This window comes from Corapipo altera, unplaced genomic scaffold, assembly GCF_003945725.1.
Source record: "Corapipo altera isolate COAL_440 unplaced genomic scaffold, ASM394572v1 62, whole genome shotgun sequence".
In the NCBI taxonomy this organism is placed as follows: Eukaryota; Metazoa; Chordata; class Aves; order Passeriformes; family Pipridae; genus Corapipo; species Corapipo altera.
In genome coordinates this window covers 8205845-8215682 of record NW_020884894.1, presented here as the reverse complement: position 1 = coordinate 8215682, position 9838 = coordinate 8205845, and the positions used below count along the sequence as shown (strand labels likewise).

Below are 9838 nucleotides of genomic sequence, written 5' to 3'. Positions count from 1 at the left end.
AGAAGGTTTGGAAGGGTTGGGAGGCTGGAAGGTTGGAAGGGTTGGAAAGTCGGAAGGGTTGGAAGGTTGGAAGGGTTGGAAAGCTGGGAAGTTGGAAGGGTTGTCATTACACACCTCATGCACCATTGCAAAGGAAAAGCTCTGTCTGTCCTAGAGGTCAATAAAGCTGTGAGATGTGCACACATTTGAGGGGAATGCAAAAACTCTCCTGTGTTGTGGAGATTGTCTAAAAAGGGCTCCTAGTCCTCCTTCTCTAGAATTCCAGCAAAGTGTCAGAAGGAAGAGCAGTGAGGGGAACATTGGAGTTTGTTGCATTTGAAAACTAAAATGGATCATGTTCCTCTAGAAAATCTTAGTGGCAACATCCCGAGGGGTTTGTAATTCTTACAGGGTCAGGCAAGTTTCCTGTCAGAGGAAGTTTCCTGTTGCACATATTAGTATCAAAAACTACTTATTATCTTAATTTGGGTTTATTTGTGTTTATACACAGAAATGGAGAAACAGAAAAAGCAGAAAGGGCCAAATCTAAGAGAGTTTAGAAAAGGATAAAATTCAGGAGAATCCATGAGAATTATAGTTTAGGGGCACCAAGTATCAAGTCAGGAATAATTCCCTAAATGAAATGTCACTGCTTTTTCCAAATTTCAATCAAGAATAACCACCTCATGTTAACAGCAAAGGAACAAGGAATAGCATGTTCCTCCTTTTCCTAATGTGCCATTGTTAATGGAGAACACGACAGGAGGAGTAAGTGAGGAGGATCTTTATCTGCTTTCATTCTGTTTCTGTGTAGAATAAATTAATTTTAACCATTTGCAAACAGGGCAACAACTTTTAGAATCATGGTTGTGTTCTTACTTCAAACCAAACAAAGCATGACCAATAGGATTTTGTGTACGAGCCTAATTTTTGTACCAAACTTTACCACGCAAAACGTGCACAGAGCACTTGTTGATGAGCCACAGGCATCTGTGACACAGGTCCCAAGAATAAAACACAAAAATATGCTAACTAGCAACTAAACCCATACCAGCCAATACATTCCCATCCCTGTCAGGGACTGAAAAACATACATTTCAGAAATACACCTACTTAAAGCTAATTTTCTACGCTGCCGTGAACATCCCCATCAGAGAAACAACATCTCCTCGCCTGTCCTTTAACAATGAGGAAGATGACTGTGAGGAAAATAAACATGATAATTTCTTGTCCAAAGCTGTCACTCAGATTGATGGAGCAACTGAGCTTTTCCACAGCTGAATTAAAGGAGACACATACCTGGTAATTTGAGTGCTTTTCTCCATTTCTCCAGCCGAAGGGAGAAACCTTTAGAGCCTGGGACATCCAACAGCAGAACAGACAAGTCCTGCTTATGCATATGCAAAGCAGGAATTAGTGTCAAAAAAATGCTCTGCAGAAACAGCAGATTCAGAACTGCTCTTGAGAGAAAAACTCCTACTTAACTAACTGGAAGTTTTTCTACTCTAGTGGCTTCAACCAAATCTGTGAATGTCACGTGTTCTGGGACATCTGACTGTTGGCAATCAATCTGGTATTTGAGTTTTTACAAAACTATTCGAGGAAGAGGCACTATGTTGAAGGCTCTCAGTATCCAAGATATTGAATGGTATCAACTCTGGATTCTGAAGCCACTGTTTGTATCTTAAATTCTGCTTCATCTCTGCTCCGTTACTTCCACCTCAGTGGAAGGCAGTTACTCATTGTTTTCCATGTCCTTACTGGGTGCAGTAGCACTGTATTTCTATTTATTATCAGTGCAGTATCCTCTCCCCACACAAGCTCTTTTGGCTGCTTCAATGCTGCTGACTTTCTCAAATATATTCTTTGAACTGTGCTCCCAATTTCCTATGAATAAGACCCTCTTCTCTGAAGATGTCTCCTAAGATAGCCTTCTCTTTCTCATACATATTCAAACATCAAATGGAATTTATATGTCTCCTGTACCTCGGTAATTTTTTGCACACTAATAAAAAAAATCAAGACATTTAAATCACAAAATGCAGCAGTGTTCCAGTCATAATTCTCACATATACCAGAAAAAAGCTGCCTTCCTGCTGGAATTTCCCCTGGAGTTTGATTTGATAATGCTGCTGATACAACCCAACAGAGAGGCACTGGGGACCTTGTTCACCAGGAACAAACCCAATCAGTTCAGTGTCCAAGGAACAGACAAGCCTGAACAGCTACAGCACCATCAGAAATTATTCATCACCTACATTCATAAACACTCCCTGCTTATGGAGAATATTTTCAATCCCATTCAGTGCACCAGTGGTCTTAAAGAACCAAAGATCCAGGGATGGGAAACTGTTTTCACATGTTTCTTCATTACTGGTAATGCCCTTCCATGCAGAGCAGGCAGAATGTGTGTGTGCAAAAGCAAGCAGTGTATTCCCATTTTATTGTCACATTTTATGCTCTAGAGCAATGGCAGCTTTTTATTTAACTGAAAGAAAATATTTAAAGCCATCACGACCTCCATGAACTGTTCTTCTTTAACAGAAATGAAGGGAATTACCATGTTGTCTTGTGAATCCCAGGTTTTCCACACTACTTTTCTCCTGTTTTAAACCAGTCTCTAAGTGAAGATGTTTAATTGCAAATGCAGATGTAGCTCTACTGAGTTGGCACTTCAAGGCTCTAGAAACAAGGAAAGCATCAGCTTTGGAAACTTTACCAGTTTGGAACTGTTTACAAAGTTTATGAAAAAAAAGGCCAAAAAAGAGATATTGAAATGAAATACACAAAAATAAGTGCAAGGCCATACTAAATGTATGTGCCATGTTCCACAAAGCCAAGGATCAAATAGGTTTGCATTAAACAAGGGAGGGTGGAAAAAATACTTGAGGAAAACAGAAGAACAATGGCATAATTTAGCATATTTCTGTTTGGGTCAGATCCAGCTGATTGCTTTGGAAAGGACTCTGCTCAAAGTGAAAGGTGAATGGAGGAAGGGAGTTCAGGAAAGAGGTGGGTGTTTGTCTTTAAAATAAATTATTGGGAGAATGCAACGAGCACTGAATGTATTAACTTGCAGTGAACACTCCAAATATCTTAAAAAATACTGCAGCAGCATCTTCATTGCCTTGATTGTTATTAAGTAGAGGGCAAACAAATAATGCTTCTTTGCAGAAACAGAATTTGGAGCTCTGCCAGGAATGGTCACATCTAACAGACATTATTTATGACTGTATAAAGTACAATAATGTTAGTCATTTAATGAATAGCTGGAGGATGTCTGTTACAAGACGTGAAAGGATCATAACTTGTTCAAGGTAAAGAAGGTTAAAAATGGGAATTTCTTCACTCAGGAAGGTGTTGTGAGTCTCCACCTCAGCTCTACAGAAATGCAGTTCCCAGCTCAGCTGTCAAGGTATCACTGCTGACCTTTATAAACTCAAGGCCTAACATTGTCTTCTCTTTATCTCTTACAAACCCCCTTTGATATCTTTGACATCCCAAATTAACCATCTCTCACTAAAACTTCAGTTTGGCACAGTTTATATCCCTCCTCCCTGCCCTTCTTCTCACAGCTCATTCACTCTCCTCTTCCTCCTCCTCCCTTCACACCCTGTGGACGTTTTCCAAGGGGTTCCTCTCACCCCATCACTTTTTCCCATTTTCTATTTTTACCCTTCTATTAACCTCATTCCCACATGTGGTCTCTCCTCAGGCAGGGACCTATAACCCTCAAATATTCCACTTTTGCATATCTGTACCCTGCCACCTTTCTCTGGGCTCGCAGACACTGCAACAGTAAATATAACAATAGAATTCCATGTTCATCCCACCTGATCTCCTTCCAATCACCACCTTCCTCTCCAAAAGGAATCTTTCACCCAAGTAGAGATGAAGGTTCTGAGACAGAGCAGTAAGACAGATGTTCTTTCCTTTGCTTATACCTCACTGATTTTCATCTTATATCAGTTATTCTGCATATTAAAGAAGGGGAAAAAAGAGCTGTCTGAGAAGGAGGAAATCTCTTTGGATCTATATTCAAACAAGGAGATGAAACAGGACACAAAGAAACAACAGCTTTTTGTTGTCCTTCAGAAGATAACTGAGATTTCGTGGAATGCAGAGCTATTTGTTCATGGAATCTAATTACATAAAGTGTTCTGTACCTCTGCCACTGAATGCCACGAATACAGGGCTGTTGCTTGTTTCTTTTTAAATTGTGGGTTTAGATTCTTTTAGCTCTTTCAAAGCAGCTCCCCATTTTCCTAAAGAGCTGCTGTTTCCAGCCATCAGACTCTGATACCTCTGCTACAGTAACATGACGGTGCCTGGCCGGCCACTTGCTCAATTTATTCACTTTTCAGCACCACGGATCACACACACCGTGCAAAAATGTCTCTCCAGCATAATCATGGCTCTTAAAAACTCAAAACTTTGCCACACAATGACAAGGTCTCCATATTACCAGAATTGCTTTCCCTCCTCCTCCGCCCCCACCCAGCTCCTCATCAGTCTCCAGCATGACTCAACCCCGTTGAAAAGCAGGAGGTTTACAAGTCATTTCATTTCTTTCAAGAGAGATACATCATATGGAGGAAATAAATAAAATGGTTTTTACAAAAGTTATTTTCAGTGCCTGGTCCCTGGTGGATAATTGGGTCTATGTGGTTTCATGAGCAGCTTCTAACTGGGGATTTTTCCCCACCAGTTTTGGCTCAGCCAGGCAGAAATCCCCGTTTTGAAGCCCCTCTGTGATGGCAGCAGGACCTGGCCCAGGAGCACGTCAGCATTTCCTTCTCACTCTGACAAATGTATCTTGGAACTATTCCTGTTCCAGTTCCTGCCTTATCTCCAAGACTGTGGGCAGGGTAAAAACTGCCTTTGCACAAATGCATTTTTCCTAAGGTCCTGTGTGCTGAGGGCCATCTTTTACTTGCCAAAACCCCAGACTGCAGCTCCACTCTGAGGTTTTCAACACATTTTTAACTATTTCACTCCCAAACTGCAGGCAGTTTACTGGCCAGCCATGAAATGTTTGTGTTCATGCTCTTCTTTGTCTCCCTCTCACCGGTCTGTGTTAAAATTTACACAAAACAAAAGGGGGGAAAAAAAAGAAAATTACTGTCATGTATCATCCTAAGGAAAATAAAGTTAGTGTGTCTTATTTGCAGTAGTCATGAGGGATTAGAAGCAGAAGCAAACATTTATCTGGATCAACTGATATATCATGATTGTAGCTTACTTCCCCCCCCCCTCAGAGTTCCATGGTGTTAAAATTTTGAGGATGAATTATGCCAAGTTTTGAGTATCCCCTGTTAGTTGCTACTTGCCCTCACTTCCAGTCCAATTGCTTGAACTGACTGCTGTCAGCACTGGGTAGAATTAAGAGTCCTCCTGGAAAAGCATCCCCAAACCTACAAAAATAACTGCAAAAGAACTGAATGGGGCAGGTGTGAAAAAAGAGCAAAGAGGGCTAACACAGGAGAGATGGTTCATTGAACTGAAGGGGACCAGGTAGTAGCTGAATTTTCAGTATTATAAATAGGACATTATGTAGCTGAACTAAAAATAGGAGTTTTATTTTTACTTGATGTTCCTTGCTGCTGGCTGCTGACCTAGAGAAAGAGGACTCAGAAAGGAGAATTAAACAATTCCCCACAACCATGCAAAACAAAACCACCAGCCTGGCTCCAGTGCCTGTTTGCAAGCTAAGAAGAATACAATTTCTTTTAAACCAATTTCAAAAGATGTCTAACTGAAAGAGCTCCCTAATGCTGCTACGAAAAGAATGCAATAGAATACAATTTCTGCAGAAAACCCAGTGCAATTACAAATTCCCTGTCTACATAACTTGATATAACAGAAAATGGCTGGTGTATCTCCTCTGATTCCTTCACCCACTCTGGGTGTGTGCAACTGCTCTCCATGCTGGAAGCACCCTCTGCTCAAGGGTAACAACACATTATCATTCCAGGACTGGCTTTCAAGGCAAGATTGAGGGGTCCAGCAAAGGTCTGGAGGAAAATGTGATGTCAATTTGCCACCTGCCAACAGTCTCAGGGCAGCACCTTCTGTTCTTCCCTTTCCTGAGGACCAATTTGACACTTAAACAGAGAATCCAAATTTAGCTACAGTAAAATGGCAGCTTTGCTGGCCAGCTGCTGAGGTGGTTGTTCATACTTTGTTTCATTTTAAAAAGGAAAAAAAAAAAAAAAAATAGCACAAGCCTAAACCACTGAATCTGGATTCAAGTTTCAAGCTCACACAATCTAATTCTCAGGACAAAAGTGACTCGAAACCATGGTTTTGGTTCTGCTTACAAAGATAAGAGGAAGTTGTAAAATAAAACCAGGTCTGAATCTGAACTTAAGTTCACAGATGTTTAAGTCCATGGCATTTTGGGGGGGGGGGGGGGGGGGGGGTGCATCACTAAAATCTAAGGATCTTGATAGACTTGAGGTTTCCCTGGGCTATTTTTGGCTGTATCTGCTAAATCCTGGATCTTTGCAATATACCACAGACCCCAAGGGGCTGTGCTCAAGTATTTATCCATCATCACTTTTGCAGGGAGCTGAACTGAAGATGAGAATATGGTGATTTGACTTTGAAGAGTAAGCCATAATGACTTAAAAGATTTTATGGCAACAACAAAAATAACTTGCATCACTTGTCATTGCTGGTAACGCTGAAATAAAGGTATTTATTATAAGAAATTGTTTATACTTATTTATGGAAAAAAACTTAGCATTTGTGTAGTCTGCATGCAAATCTTCCAGTCAGTCATTCTTTCTCATGGGCTGAAAAATAGCAAATTCCTTATTTGCTGTATTTGTACACCATTCACATCCTTCACTATATTAGTGATCTGATTTGTTTGGGAATGGCAAGACTCAGAACATAATTCTGCACTTAGCTTAAATAATTCTAAAATGCAGGTTAGCACAGAAACAGATGATAATTCCAAACTTCTTGCTGCTGCTAAGCTATTTTAGCTTCTCTCGCTGTCAAAGCCAAGTCAAACACACCTAAATTAAAATGCCTATTTGCAGTGTCTCAAAAGACAACAGAAAGATTAATGTATTTTGTTTTCTCTCCCGATTTTTGGTAATACTTTTTCACTTTTCATATGTTGGATCAAAATCCCCAAATAGAAGTAAACACCCTCACTAAGCTGCAGGGTTGTATTACTGCTGGGTTTTGATACAGCAGGGAGAGGAGAGAAAAACAAGAACCATAACCCTTCCATATTGGAAAAGTTGACTAAATTGGCCATTTCCTTTCTTTCGTTGGACAACTTTTTACACATTTACACATAAATAAATAAATACACATACCCCACCACTTCAAATGTAGCTTTGGATGCTATGAGTAATTTCAACAGACCTACACTGGTGCCTTTACTTTTTCCCATTCCCCCTCCTTAAGAACAGAAAAGAATTGCTGGGCAACCTCTGAAACCCTCCTGGCAGCACATGGAAGGGACACAACAACTAAGGAAAAGACACAGCCAGCCCCAGGTGGACCTGACCTGCATTTGCCTGGTGTGACCCACATCTCTTAAGCCCCATTTTTGGTGTAAGGGCACGAGGAAACCTCAACTCAGCAGGACCACAATGCACTGACACTGGCCTGTTGATCTATGGCCACGAACAATGCCAGCCCCAACAAGCTACAAATAAAAGTCACAGTGATTAATGTCCCAAGTTCTTTCCCAGAAAATCAACCTATTAAAACAGAGATATTTTCATATGGACAAGGTTCTTGCAGCTCAAAGGGAGAATTCTCACTTCCCCTGCAGGTGCCTTCCCTTTCTGCTTCCCCAGCATAAGGTGTAGGACACAACTTCTCTATGCAGTATCTTCTAACACATGGCAAGATGATCTAACAAACAACTAGAGACAACATTGTAACATCTGCAGTAAGCACTGGACACTGGAACTGGTTTCCACTTGATGCACCACTCCCTGTAGCAATAATGCAACTTCCCAACCAGGAGATTTAGTTCCACTGCTTCATTTTCACCCTCCCCTTCAGCACAGCCCCAGCACAGAGACAGAAGCCCTTGAACACAAACCCAGCCCCAAAAAATTCGAGGGAGAATGTTTAGCTCTGGTTATGACCAGCTCATTTAAGAGGCTCCATTCTGAATACCAAGCAGGTCCTGAGGAAAGTTTTAGGTTTCCACGTCAGTGCCCCATTTTAGCCCTCACACCATCTACTCTTGGCCATCCTGCAAACAGAACCAACAGCAGCACAGCTGCATCACAGCCAGGGCAAACTGGCTTCCTGAAGAAACCTCTAGTATTTACATCTTTTCCTCACACCAAATGTCATAACTCCAACCAGCCTCTTCTATTTTCCTAGTTAAAACAAACAAACCCTCTTATCACTAAAAACATCTCAAATCCAATTCTCCACAGCTGTTCCCTCTGTGACAGGGAACAGCCAACAGGTTTTGGATTGTTTGCTGCCACACACCACACACTTGTACATCCACCTAAATGAAGCCACTGCGGACCAATTATGAGGATTCTGTTATTCCATTTGGACTTACTCATTTGGGGATTTGATTTTTGATTTGTTTTCCTCTGAGGTTTTTTTGGAAGCACTAGTGGGATGGAGTTTAAATTAAATCGGGACCATCAGCATCCCAAAGACAACTATTCAGTAGCACACATTTAATATTGATTTAATATGATTATGTGGGCTGTTTGTAACCGCAGCTGTCTAACTAATGCCACTTAGACACAAAGCACTTCATATATTCATTACCAAGAATGTTAGAATATGAACCAAACCAAAACACAGCTACATAATCCACACAAATATTTAGCTCTGAAAGCTACAGGAAAGTTTAAGAATTAAAGCTGAAATTGTCAATTGACATAGACAGCTGAGGTGAATTGTTCCCTGAATTGCACACATGGTCTAAGTGCCACTGAATAAATAATTACAATACTATAAAATATCCAAGCAAGTGACAACCACTATGCCACCCAAAATGAATCACTAAGAAAACAAATTGCAACAATGCCAGTTGTCTTTGAGGATGACCTTACATTCCTGGCTTCTTCCAGAGCCAGGTGCAGTTCCAATATCATGCTGAACTCTGGAAAACAGGAATGCCTGCATTAGGGCACAACATTGCTGTTTCCAAAACACCTGTTATAACTAGCAATCCAGGGGGCTGGAAAAGAGGGAGGTATAGACTTCTAATCCTACCAAACACAGGATTATTGGGAACGTCAGTGCCAGTCTCTGCTGGGGTTTGTGACCAGGGCCCTGCTCGGGACACAGCAAAGTCCAACCACGTTTGCTTATTTCAACAGCACTGTTCTGAGCGCAACATCCACTTCACTTAAATAAATAAAAAGCACAGTAGGTGGTAAATAAAATAGGATTGTGCAAGAGAATTTGGCATCAACGAGCTATCAAGAGCATCCATATGACTATGTCAGGGCACGGGGGGGGTGGTCTGTGAGAACTCTTGGCCACGAGTGAAGAGCGTGGGTGTCGCTTTATGTGTGTTTTACCCGAGGCAGAGACCGCGGCAGGGCCGCGCGGCGTTCAGGGGCGGTGGCACCTGGCCAGCACCCAGCACGCTGCTCTGAGGAGGGCTGAGGCCATTCCCTGGCACAGCACTATCACCTGGGGACAGCACCGGCTCCTGGCACAGCACCGTGCCCTGGCACAGCCCACACACCGAGGAGCGGGGCCAGCACCACGCGGGCACCGCCAACATGGCGGCGCGGCCTCACAGCCCCGCCCGCGCGCCGGGGAGGCCACCGCCCCCCGCACAGCGCGGCCGCTGGGCGGCGCCAACGGGGCGCGGGACGAGGCATGAGGGGAGCGGGGTGAG

General features: G+C 42.3%; 1 long non-coding RNA gene across 6 annotated transcripts in view; it reads right to left on the bottom strand.

Annotated features, from left to right (window-relative positions):
* LOC113948794 overlaps positions 1-9702 on the bottom strand; it is a 92376-nt gene extending 82674 nt beyond the window's left edge. For all 6 annotated transcript variants that reach the window (XR_003528237.1, XR_003528235.1, XR_003528236.1 and 3 more), the window contains exon 1: positions 9513-9702. This is a non-coding gene — a long non-coding RNA (uncharacterized LOC113948794). The remainder of the gene's footprint in view (positions 1-9512) is intronic.
* Positions 9703-9838: the final 136 nt, after the last annotated feature.